This window comes from Oreochromis niloticus, linkage group LG12 (genome assembly GCF_001858045.2).
Source record: "Oreochromis niloticus isolate F11D_XX linkage group LG12, O_niloticus_UMD_NMBU, whole genome shotgun sequence".
Lineage (NCBI taxonomy): Eukaryota > Metazoa > Chordata > Actinopteri > Cichliformes > Cichlidae > Oreochromis > Oreochromis niloticus.
The window spans coordinates 30,619,332-30,632,366 of NC_031977.2; the positions used below are offsets into that span (position 1 = coordinate 30,619,332).

At 39.2% G+C, this 13,035-nt stretch overlaps 1 protein-coding gene across 3 annotated transcripts in view; it reads right to left on the reverse strand.

The window, feature by feature from the left end:
- Nucleotides 1-13,035, reverse strand: part of kremen1 (kringle containing transmembrane protein 1) — a 79,495-nt gene that overhangs the window by 11,888 nt on the left and 54,572 nt on the right. The gene's annotated exons all lie outside the window — the stretch shown is intronic.

The window sequence follows — 13,035 nt, forward strand, 5'->3', positions numbered from 1 at the left end:
CGAGGTTTTCACATGATTAGGGAAGATCAAATGTATAATGGAATTAAAGTACAGCAGGTGTTAGAAACACGTCGACAGATATGGAAAGAAATGGTTTATATCATACAGAACATGCTTCAAAGCTTTATTTACATGGTCTATATGCTGTTTCAATTTTCTAATCATGTTTATGATTAACGCTTAATCTCAAAAACCCAGCCCAAAGAACAATCAGTGATGACACACTCGTCAAGTATTCAGAACTCTGTTTGAAACTTCTAGCTTGAACTGCCAAGAGGCAAGCCAACTATTTGGCTTCTGAGAAAACGAGAAGAGGAGCAGCAATGGAGGAAGAGGAGGAGAGAAAAGAAAAAGGGGTGAAGAGGACAGGGATGTTTGAGTCATAGCGACATAGAGCTGGAATTTAGAAAATGTACCCTGTCAGATTTGAGAGCTGTTGCATCAGATTAGGAATATAACACTTTCTAAATGCGTGACTGTGTAAGTGTGTGTGTGTGTGTGTGTGTGTGTGTGTGTGTGTGTGTGTGTGTGTGTGAGAGAGAGAGAGAAAATGCATTTTTAAAGTCTCACGTACAAAGAAAAAAAAGGGGAGGGGGGGTTCCATGTGGAATTTGTCACATGACAGGAAGAAGTCCAACACCTGGGCCTTTATTAAACTCAGATTTATTAAACTCAGTATTATATTTAAAAACACAAAAATTAAGCGCAGCATTAGTTTTGGCACGTTCCAAAATTAAGCTTCGCCAGCAATCGTTGTGTATAAACTTGCAACAGCTGGTTACAACAGCCTGCAGTAAAGTGCACAATATTTCTGTTGCTTTAGTTGTTCAGCATTGTCTTCAGTCAGTCCTGCCTCTGCAAGCCAATTTGCAACCCATCTCTAAACCAGCTCCTCATTTTTATCCTACGTCTGACTTTTTCCCAGTCATTGCCATTGATGCCTGCTTTACTTCTACACATAGACAGCACAGAAGGCTAATAAAGTCTATTTACGAAGACCCAAGCTAAGTGTTTTTGTCATTGATCAAACTGTGAAAATGCTTACTGGCTGCATTTCATTGACAAGTTGCTAAGTGGGTAATCCTTAAAAAATTACCTTTATCTTTTAAATATGACTTAAAGCTAGTGATTAAAAACCACAGAATAGTGTTTACTAAAATTATAGATTACAGAAATCACATCACTCTTATGCTGGTTTCACTTTTCAGGTCCCCATATGAGGAGGCTGAAATCCCATTTATAAATGAGTTGTCCTGACGGAAGTGTTATAAAAAAAATAATACTTCTGTGCTTTTACACTCAGACAAACTCAGACAGGCTTAAGCTGAACAATAGATCTTTGCACAGCAGCCACTTGACATCAAACAGTAGGTAAGCACAATTTTAATCTCGTGAATTTAGGCTCTTTGACTAAACAGAACAGAACCAACACTAAAAACATTACTTTTGAATTATTTTGTTGATACTTTTATTATAGCCTCTCGTGTGCACCAAAGTGTTTCTCTGCATGCAAGTTAGATTTTACAATATGTGAGACAAATGTGCCAACAATGCCAGATGGATTTCTGACCAGACAGATAGATGAAAGATGCATGTTGACACCTTTCCAGATCACATTCGTGCAGATGAATCAAACTGTCTGCCCTAATCCACTATGTATTCATCAAATACTATGCAATCTTTCAAAATCTAGTACAGTGATTAAACACTGCAAAGCTTTTAAATTCAATGTAATAGCTTGGGAAGTGCCAATAAAGCCTCCAGCAATCTATATCCTATTTGTGATTTGCTTTTCATTTAAATTCAAATGGGCTTAAAGTGGTTTATTTTGATGTTCAGAGCTAAAATGAATTTGACAAACATAAGTAAATGCACACCCTGAAAGTAATTTCTACGAGAAGTATTAAAAAAAGTCTCTTTAGTGTAATTGGAAGTGGTGTCATGTGGCCTTAGGGTGTGAAAGAGATCATTAGGGAAAGATAGAAAAGACAAGCGCAAAGACTGCGTCCAAAATAGCTGTCAAGTCTGCTGTGAGATACAACAAGGATGCTAAAATCAACAGCATGTGACACTGTGGTCTGTATTAAAGCATTTACAATTTCCAGTTTCAAATGACCTTTAGTAAAAGTCTGATTGCTTCTTATTTCATACAGTCATGAAAAGCACAACGGCTTAAATCCTATAACTGGAAATCAAACCACTACACAAAGATCATTGTTAGATTTTTGTGTAATGCAGGACAATCATAGTTTGGAGACTTCCAGAAAAAACGGGCATTCTCCAAATGGTCAGTGATGTGAGATCAGATGCAAAGAGGGTGCTGCACCAAAAACCTCCGCAATTGCTTTGCTCAACTACCAGATTGATGCAGTTGATCTCAGTCTGCATGGAAAACACTGAGTTGTCTGCAAAAAAAAAAAAAAAAAAGATGACTGCCAAGAACAGTAAAAGTTGAGCCGCACATTTCAAATGACACGACTTTTACTTTGAAAGCAAATGTTTTGCTTTCGATTTGCGTCACATTGTTCACAGTTTCGTTATCGCTTGGTAATGATTTGCAATCTGTTGACCACGGCAACCTGCTGGCAACCAAAGAAATCCCATAGAGGTTTTCTCTTTGTGAGTAATTTCACACTAGCAATTGCTAGTAACCGCTTGCTTACTGGTCACAGAATATACACTTTTCCCTAGGGATTGGTGGTTACCAGGCGGTCATTAACTGGTCTCTAGGCCTGCAAGAATGGGGCTTTCGCATTCAATTTCACAGCAAATGCGAGCCACCACTCGCACATTTATGGTCACTGATGGCCTGTGAGGCTTTAATAGCATTTGTATTGATTTTTTATTTATTTCTCTAACGACATGCAAATAGAATCCCACAGAGAACTCCCCGCAAGAGTTTCCTCACGAATTGAGAAGAGAGCAAGACGTTCATTTGATACATTACACAATAGCAATTCCTGTCTATTTGTACAACAACACTGTCTTGCTTTGCGGATACACCAAAGTCTGACAACATGCTCAGACACTGTAAAGTCCCCTGATACTGTACACCAACACTGTCCTAGAAATAAGAATCTCTTGAGCTCTGCCTGTCATCAAACATGCAGACACAGCTCGGCTGATGACAGTAAGTTCCACCAGTGCACAAGCAGTTCCCAGCAAGAAACAGAAAAACACTTCATCTATTTTTACAAGCCTGTCATGAAATGTGGAATATATTGGTATTGTGCAAACAAAAAAAGGGGGTATGGATTTGCATACAACTCTGTTTGAATGTTTATAACATTACTACAGAAGAGCATCAATCAAAACTGCCTCCATGAACTGAAGTGACCCTAATAAAGACCACACATGTGCATTGTCACTGGCGTGCCAGCTGCTGCCAAAGTTAACTTATTGGCTTGCACAAAGCACCAACAGAATCTGTAGATTCTCTCTGTTTGAGGCACAAAGACTCTTTGGGGAAAAAGTGTGACATGTTTTAGATTCTTCACAAATTGTTGTCCACAAGAATGTCCCCCACAGACTGGAAAATGAAGGCGAATAGAAAGAAAAATGGTGCTGAAACAGACTGGCAGAGAGGCAGCCACTCCCTGCATTTCGCTCACATTTGATGACCGTTAAGTGACCGGCGAAATTTTGGCTGCAGCCAAGAACTGTGTTTGACAAATGACTCAACACTTGAAGACAAAGTCCTCAGACACACTCAGACCAGCAATAAATCATGTGCAATATTCCTTTTTCAGCAACAAACATGCCAGAGCTTTAGAAAAGATTAATGTGGTCGGGGGGGGGGATCATTTACTAAGACTCCACGGTGCACACTTGCAAAAGTAAGCACCAGATTATTTGACAGGTTAAAGGCAAACATGACAGTTAGAATGTTTGAGGTCCCTCGTATTTTCCACGGTGCTATAGAAGCAGTTTCGTTTTTATCAGTTGCTTAAGTACACACTAGCGGTGAGGTGTGCAACAGGGAAGCAGAGAAGAAAAGAGAGATAAACACCTGGTAGGGAACCAGCAACCTCCCTCCGAGCAAGGCAGGCAGGTACCACTTCAATAGAGTTTTTGAAAAGCAGAGGAAGAAATGCTACTGCTGTGCTCAGGAGCTAGATTAAAGGCACAAATGCTCTTTTTCAACGTGGCTTTGACAAGAAGATTGCAGACTACAGTTGATTTATCATTCTTTGTCCTCTTCTCCTTTTAGCTGAGAAGTACTGGCTGAGGAGCGTTAGGTGTTCAGATCGTACACCGGAGCACTGGAGGTTTGTGCATAACTGAAGACAGCGATGGTTGCTTTGCTGTGCACCGTCCTGTAGTGTGCATCCACAAAAAGCACAGAATTGTTCTTATATGAAAACTCCTGAGCGCAGCAGCGTCGCGCTTAAAAACATCTGCTTTGCAGGCGCAACAAGTGCAAATATCTTCACGTACAGTAAAAGAAAAAACACACACAAACACACTCAACACACTTCAAAGCTGTTGCTGGAATTTAGAGTTTAACGAGCCAGAGGGGAGAAATGGAGGAAACACAAGGTGTATAAATGCTCCAGTTAGCCCACACCAGACCTCTGAAAACCCTGGGAGATCACAGTGGGGAAAGGGGGGGGACTCCTACAATGTTTAAAAAACCCAGCCACACTCATCCCAACCTGGCAGCCTCAGCTCACTAAAGAGCAGTCAGCCAGCCTTCCCACAATGCACTGCAGACAGGAGGCACTGGGCAAAGCTAGAAAGTTCATGGGTGTCTGTCTAACAGGAGGTCTTGCCAGGCAGCAGACGCAACAGCACCACTGACCTAAAACACATGGGAGAGAAAGAGAAAAGCTCCAACACAGAATGATGACAAACAACATCAAACATGTGCAGCAGGCTTTGGCAAATGCGCTTGGCAAGCACTACATGCAAGCAGGTTGATGAGCTGGAGGGACAAGCATGGCATTAAGCAAACATAATTATAGTTGTACATTTCTATGACATGTGGAGGGTAAAGAACTGAAGATATGTATAAGAATAAGCTACAGAGGGTGAGAGAGAGTTAAAGAAATGTTTTCTTTTAATGGGACTCTGGGTAGGACTTTTTATTTCAAACTGGATTTACACTCGACCCCGTTCGCTTGCACTACCCAGCAGAATGCTCCACATGAGGCAAGACATTGAAGTTAAATATGATAACATGATTTTTCTGTATTATAATCACTGAAAAACTGGAGAATTTGGTAGAAAAGTTATTCTTGCAGTCTGACCTAATCCTATAATCTAGAAGAGAAGAAAATAATTTGAGACATCTAAGTCTTTTCTTTCTATGAAAGCAGGGTAACAAAAAGAATCCTTACAGGACACATAGCTCTATACCTAACTTAGCTGTTCTGAATGGACTCTGACATATAAAAGTATCTCTATTCATGATTTGAACTGGCAAAAACAAATCCCGACATTTGTTTTATTTAGTTTCTTTTTCTGTCAGAAAACACTGAATGGTTTGTGAGTTACCGTCTCAAGAATTCAGGACGTGGGAACATAAAATGTCAAGTTTAATGTCAAAAGGAGATGGCTGACGATGCCCACTCAGGTGGTGAATGATGTCGCTCTGTGGCTTCACTCTGTGGGTGATGGCACGAGGTCTCTAAATAACTGTGTTGAAATTTTTGTTCACTTTCTCCAAAAACTCATGCGCCAGACTAATCCAGTACAAACAAAATTGATGCACAAACACACTGAACAACTGATTAACTTTCACATTTGGCTCAGAAGAAAATATCACCTTGAACTACAGTAAATACATATATATCATAATGTCCAATAGTTTTCTAAAATATTACAAAAAAGAACCGATTTCCTGAGAATACAAGCACCAGATTTCAGGAAACACAGCCTTCAACACCAGGAAAATGCGCAACGTGTAAGAAGTTCAAAGGTGTGAGGAATGAGGAAGCATCACTGTAGGAAACAAATTCTCTTTTCCACATCCTCATGCAGACTAGAGCCCAGAACAAAGCCCAGCTGGGCTCAGCCAATGCTGATATCAATTTTTGAGAGAATAAAAAATCCATTATTATAACATCTGGCTCTGACTACCAATGCTTCAAAAGCCATCCTTAGAAAATAAGTGACAGACATACAAAGCTATACAGCTATACCAGCTCGCTCAACTTAATCAGGGCCGTGTCTGATGTATGGGGATAAAGACGTCGTGATGACAAGTGGGGAACCAGACATACACACACACATGTAGAAAAAATGTAAAACACATTCATACTTTTAGATCAAAATGCCAAATTTCAGTTATTTTATTTGTGTGCCGGCTCAACTTGGGGTATAAAAACAATAAATAACAATATAATTTTTTTTGTTTTCATTCAAGCTCCCACTTTAGAGCTTTTGCAGACATGTGACCCCTCACCACATGACATTAATTTGTCAGCCATTTTGGACGTGTAACAATCCTGAAACGCCAAGTGAGTAAAAAACCTTCTAAACATTATGTAGATGATATAGACTATAAGTATTAGTGTATATACTCTCTCAGAGGAAGTCAAACACTTTCATGGCAAGCATCTTGCTCATTATGTGGAGAAATTGAGCAAAGGGGAAGCTAAAGATGGATGTTTACTTACTCCCTCTGAGTGAGTTTACTGATGCTCTAAAGTGCAACCCTGGCACTCTCCCTGACTTCACAGCAAACGATTTATATCATTATGTTATCAACAGCCCATCAAATTACACTGGACAAGATATGAAGGCCTACAAAAGTTTGGATCTTTATTATTATTTTGTGTGAAGATGGGTAACAAACCTCAGTCGCTGGACTCTTCCTGGAACTGAGTGACTGGATCAAGGGGGCCACGGCCACTAGTCACTGCTCAGGTATTTACCTGATTTTTATTGTATTTTGATATTGATGTGTCTCTGTGCATTATCCCTTACACCGTCGACAAGTCAATGCAGCTCATTTGTGATTGAGAGTTTTGGGATCCTAGAGTCTAATCTTAGCTCGCTTAACGTTAGCATGTAACATTTTGTTGTTTAGCTGTCCAGAAACATGAAACATGAGGGTCACATGTCTGATCTGCTGACAACTTTTTCTAACATAAGGATTTCTTATGTTAGAACCCCAACTTCAGTTCAGGAGCGAGGCTTCAGTTGAGGAGAAAGAGGATGAGATGGAGACGAGGAGGAGCGTAGTGGTGAAGGAGGCACATGAAGAAGATGAGAAAGAAAAAAACTATAAAGAGAAATGAATATATAAAAGTAAGAGTGTTAAATCGTCAAATATGTTTTGAAACAGATACTGGTAAACTTTAAAATTCAACTAACTTATAACTGACCCTACTATTTATCAAAGAAACTGTCTTTTTCACCTTCTAACCTTCCAAATCAGCAATAAAAAAAATCTTTTGTGTCCTTGATGATTGCGACACTCAACAGCCAGTGATAATTTCTATGTAAACAATGCATGACTTATTGGACGTGATCACTACCGGATGTCACGTCCAATATGGCGGACAGCTCTTGAGCAATGTGCGCATGATGTCAATTGCAAAACCTATAGGATTTCCTCCTCTTCTGAATGTTTTGTGAACAGAGAAAGAGTCATCAGGTTTTCCTTTTATGAATCATTGCCCTCAAACATTTTTATAGACACCTGTTTCCTTGACAGCTTAATTTATTATATTCACATCAAATCTGACATCTCGAGAGATTTAGTTTCGATAACACTCTAGATAAGAGAAAATCGCTGGTAAGTATCACTGCTTACAGCATGTAAATGACATTTACTCAAAAAACATAAACCTTGAAATGATTCTTTAAGCAGCACCAATGCTTCATTATCATCCAATCACACCATAACAAAAAGCGAATTAGTGCATTCAGATTAACGGGACGTTATAGATGTGTGGTCACAAAGCAGAAGCAGGATTTTAAAGGCACATTCCTCAAGTGCTAATAGGCTCAATTGAAGTAATTTAAAACACAGGTATGTCGACGCCTTGGAAACTCTCCCGGCAGCCCATTAATCCACCACCAGCAGGTTAACCACTCAAATCGGAGGTGCACACACACACCGCTTGAAACATGCACTGCCTTCTGAGGAATGCTAACTGCAACAAAGCAAGAAAACAACACTTATCACAGTTGGTGTTTATGTGCTGTTTTTTTCTCCTTTCCATCCCGTTCTGTCTCTCTGCCTTCATTCCTCGCTCTGTCTCCCTTTCATTGTGTCTCGGCCCCATTTATTACCCCTTTTGTAGTACAGTATGCTCAATACATAAACAAATACAGCTGCTGCATTTCATCAAGCCTTTGATTAGTCTTGTCGACTGCACCACAGCCCACGAGAACACAAGAGAAATCGAGAAATATGCCACAAACTCCCCCAGGAGAATCATTTCTGGAAACTCAGTATTGTTTGTAAGGAGGTGGGTGTTGCCATTATGTGTTTCTGCTGCGTTTATGCTTTGTTTTTGTATGGAGATCATAAATTCTCCAGCCTGTAAATGGGAACAGTTTACAGTTATACAATAAAGGACTTATTATTGGACAGAATGAGAGAAGCATTTGTATCCAGCAGAGTGACTTTGCAAGTTGGACATTCAAAGCACGTTACTTTGCGTGTGTGTGTGTGTGTGTGTGTGTGTGTGTGTGTGTGTGTGTGTGTGTGTGTGAAAGAGCGACAGAGAGAGAGACAAATGCACTGCATATTGCGCATGTTTACTGTATATGATGTCTGTTTCTTATCCCATTTAAACATTTCTGTAGTGTAGTGGCGACTGTGTCACAATGTGATTGTGATGGAGGAGATCAATGTCTCATCCCAGGGGCCTGGGATACTGACTAACCATCTAATTAGAGGGAACAAGCAGGAGCCAAAGCTTTAAATGAATAATTAGTGCTCTCAGAGTCCGAGAAGAACAATGCAGGGAAGAGATGAAAAATGACCACCATACCACATCACTGCCTCCCCTCACAAAACCAAACAGCCTGTGTCCTGAGGAGTTTTATGAGACTTGATATCAGAGCAGCTGGGAGATGAAGAGAGAAGCAGACGCTCTGTGACCACCTCAGATGTTAAATAGGCTCCTTTATTTATCAATTTCAATAAAAACGACACACGAGCAGAACTTCAAACTTGTGACACTTTCACTCATTGGCAGTATTTCTATCAGCATCAGGCAAAAACAGTAAGTGCATCATTCTTGCATCACTTATTTGGTCCAATTGGCATCAGCAACAGTTTTGCTGAAGTTGTGTAACCGCAGAGGACACTAAAACACAACAATGGAAAGATAGATGGAAAAAGCATTTTTCCAGACATCCTTTGAAACCTTATGAGAGTAGGTAATAAAAGACTAGCAGCTACAAGCACCAGTAATGGTCCCTTTAAACACACAACTTTTTTTTTTCTGAGGATGAAGCAAGAGAAAAAAACATGCAGTCATTAATCAAAGAGCCTTATTAAAGAGGGAGTTTAAATGTGATCCATAAAATTCATGGGATATTTGTCCATTAGATAATTAAATACTGCATTTTGACCACGCAGCTGATATTTTAGTTTAAGGGTAACACAGAACAATGATGAACGAAAAACTGAAAGAAAAACTGAAATGAATCCTCTGGGAGGCATAAATGTGCCGCAGGAGAATGAGGTCTGCATGCCTGCACTCATCAGGTGGTTACCAAAAACACATATTATCATGGACCATAAATACATTTAATTCATTGTGCTTCATGGAATTTAGCCAAAAATGTTTGCATTTTTCGTTGATCGTTTGAGAAGGCCCGAACTACAATTAGAGAAAAGTTGATCACGAATAGACAAAAACAGCCAAATATATCGTGCCCCAGAAGAAACTCTACTAATTAGGTTATTATTTGTAATTTCAAGTGCAATATCTCAGCAACTAATGGATGTACTGCCATGAAATCCCCCCCAGCCACCCCCACTCCGCTTGGGATGAATTACAATAACTTTATCCCCACTTCATTTAGATCAGGCCCATTGGCTTCAGAGAGAATTGGCAAATATTTGCATTTGCCAAATGAAATATTGCACAACCCAAATATTAGAGCAGTTTAACATCAGAATATTAGTGGAGATTACTTTTACTTGGCTTACAGGGCGTCTTTATACGGACTCACAGAACTGCTGTAATGTGAGTTCTAGTCAGTTAACCCTACCTTTAAAAAAAGCATAAAAAGCAATTGCCTTGAAAATGAAATATGGGATGGGTGTGTCGTACTACCAAAGGGTGCAGGACACTTACATATCCTATAGTTTGAGTAATAAAGTAAAAACTGTACAGAGTACTTGATAAATTAGGTTTAAATGTACTCTTTTAGTATATTCCCAGAATGACTCTTTTAAAAACACCAAATTAAGTGAGACACACTGTCTGCACACACTGCAGACTCATTTTGTCACTGTCACTACTTTCCAATATTAAAACTTAGACTGACTATGATAAAGCATTTTGATCAAATTTAGCACAAAATGGGCAAACCTGCAAAACACACACACTTACACACACAAAACAGGTAAATACACTAGGCGATCGAATGCCATTTGCCATACAACAGACACTAAATAAAATTAAATATATTATACCTGTGCAGAGCTGATCTACATTTGGCAGCGAGCCCTCATTCGTGAGCCCTAAAGTAGCTGACCTGCTATTCATCTCCTCCTCGTTCCCAAGAGAAACACTAAACAATGGCCATCTACTCATTAGCAAACATTCTACACAGCCAACTCACCTCGTGATCAATACATCTAATTCCCTAATGGTCCTGACTGATTTAACCCCAGACATGTTGAGAAAGGGAAGGAGCCAGAGACGGGGGCTGAGAGACCATATTTATCCGATTTTCCTCTGGTTTGTTTTTGTGTCTCTACTTTCTAGATTCCATTTAAAAGTTTCCTCGTAACACTGCATACAGGCATTCTCCCTGAGGGCAGGTGTGGGTGGAGGTGAGCTTTAAGGAGGTCAGAGGTCACAATAAGCTAATAGTAGTGAGTTCAAAACTCCTCCGCCCACTTCTTCAGGTAAGGACAGGCCTAATGAAAGTGAAAGGGGCATGTCAACACCATAAAGAAGTGAAGCTTAGTGCTAAAAACATTTAAAAAGTCACTTCACTTCTTGCAGTTTGTGAATAGTTAACCAAATATATGGCACAAAGTTTTATTCCCGAGGCATTATTGCAAAGCAGTAAACATCTAATTCTAGTCACGGAGCACCTGCGAGAACACTATACATAAAACTGCCTTAAAAAGAAGGAGTTTGGCAAGTTTCTGTGAAAAATGTGCAATTAATTTGGCTGGGAGACAATAATCTTGGCAGGTAACTTTTTTTTAATTTATACTCTCTGGGCACTTAAGTCAAAAATCTAAATTCAGGCATTAGTTGCATTTGGGTACGCGCACACACAAACACATGCACGCACTTACACTATTTCATCCTTAATAGAAGCCTCCATTTAACAAAATGAGCATCCTTTTGTGAATATAATGATTTTAAGGGAAACCACATTATAAGGCTCTCTCGGATCATCTGTTATGTTCTTTCTTTGTGTTTTAACAACACAGAATGACTCATATTTTCAGTTTTCCATTATAAAATGTGTTTGTGTGGGGGGAAGAATCTCCAGCTAAAACTCATAAGTACAGCATGACCGACCTTACCTCAACTTCAGTACTTATAATTTTTTACATACTGGAGCTTATTAAAGAAATAAGGAAAGGCCAAAATTAGCTCACTTCATTAAATGTTCTCTCTGAGACTCTAAATATCTCACTGGGTTTTGCACTGGTAACAGTGCAGGGACACGCACGTGCACACACACGTGCATACACACGTGCACACACACGCACACAATGTTGCCTGAACCTGTGTCAGTATTATGGCCGTAAAGCTGGCTGTGGTGAGAGCTGGTAAAAGACCACCTAAGGGAAATATTCTGCCTCTAAAAACAATGACAGAGTGAGAAAAATACTGCAGTAGCAAAACCTGAAGGCATCCCTGGTTTAGGCAACCACAGCAGCCACGAGGCAGGGCTGTGGTGCTTCAGTCTGGGCTTCCAAACCACATGTCCAACTTGTCTTGACCTCTTGCTTATTTTGATTCGCACTTGTCCTCGTCTCAGACACTCATTCAGCCATTTACTTGAGTTTTCCTGTCAATCATAGCATACTAAATAAAAACTTTCTTCAACCCGTTCCCTTTTTCCCAGAGCTTAAACTTAAGGAACACCACCCATGTGTAATCACTCAGCGCTGGATGGTGTCACATTAGGAGTAACTCTGACATAAAAATGAAAACATAAAGACAAGCCTGCATTAGACACCTCTAGATGAGTCTCACCTACACCCCTACATGACCTGTTGTTAATTTGGAAAACATGAAGAAAACAAATGCAAGACATTAAAAGCAAAACACAGTTTAGGTGTTGGGCTTTTATGCAAATCAGTGCATATTTAATGAGCAAAATGAAAAATTCAAAAATGAATCCTTAATTTAAAACACATTTTTTACTGTACGGACGTTTTAATACAATATCTGCTACTTTGACTTTTTACCTATTCACTGTAGATTCCTATAAAACACACAGATTTACAATATAAAGGTTTAAAGTCAATTTTATATAAAAATCTGAAGGTCTTTATAGAATTGTGTTCATAAACCAAGCAGAGCCTCATTTACAGAACATTTTATTCCTAAAAAGTGGACAGTAGTGGACATCAGGGAATGATGAAAAAGGATCCGCACTGTAAAACCTTTTTTAAAAACCATCAGAATCAGAATTGGAAAACTTTATTAATCCCTGAAATCCCTATGTGGTTTCAGTTGCTCCAGGGCAGTAAGAACAGTAACTGATAAACTGATTTAAATAATACAATACATTAAAAAGTTACAAAACATAAAAAATTGCTCTAATATATATATATATATACAAATATATTAGAGCTCCATATAAAAATAGTTTGATTATAAATATATAAAATCAAAAACACCTGTGAACCCTGAACTGTCCTGT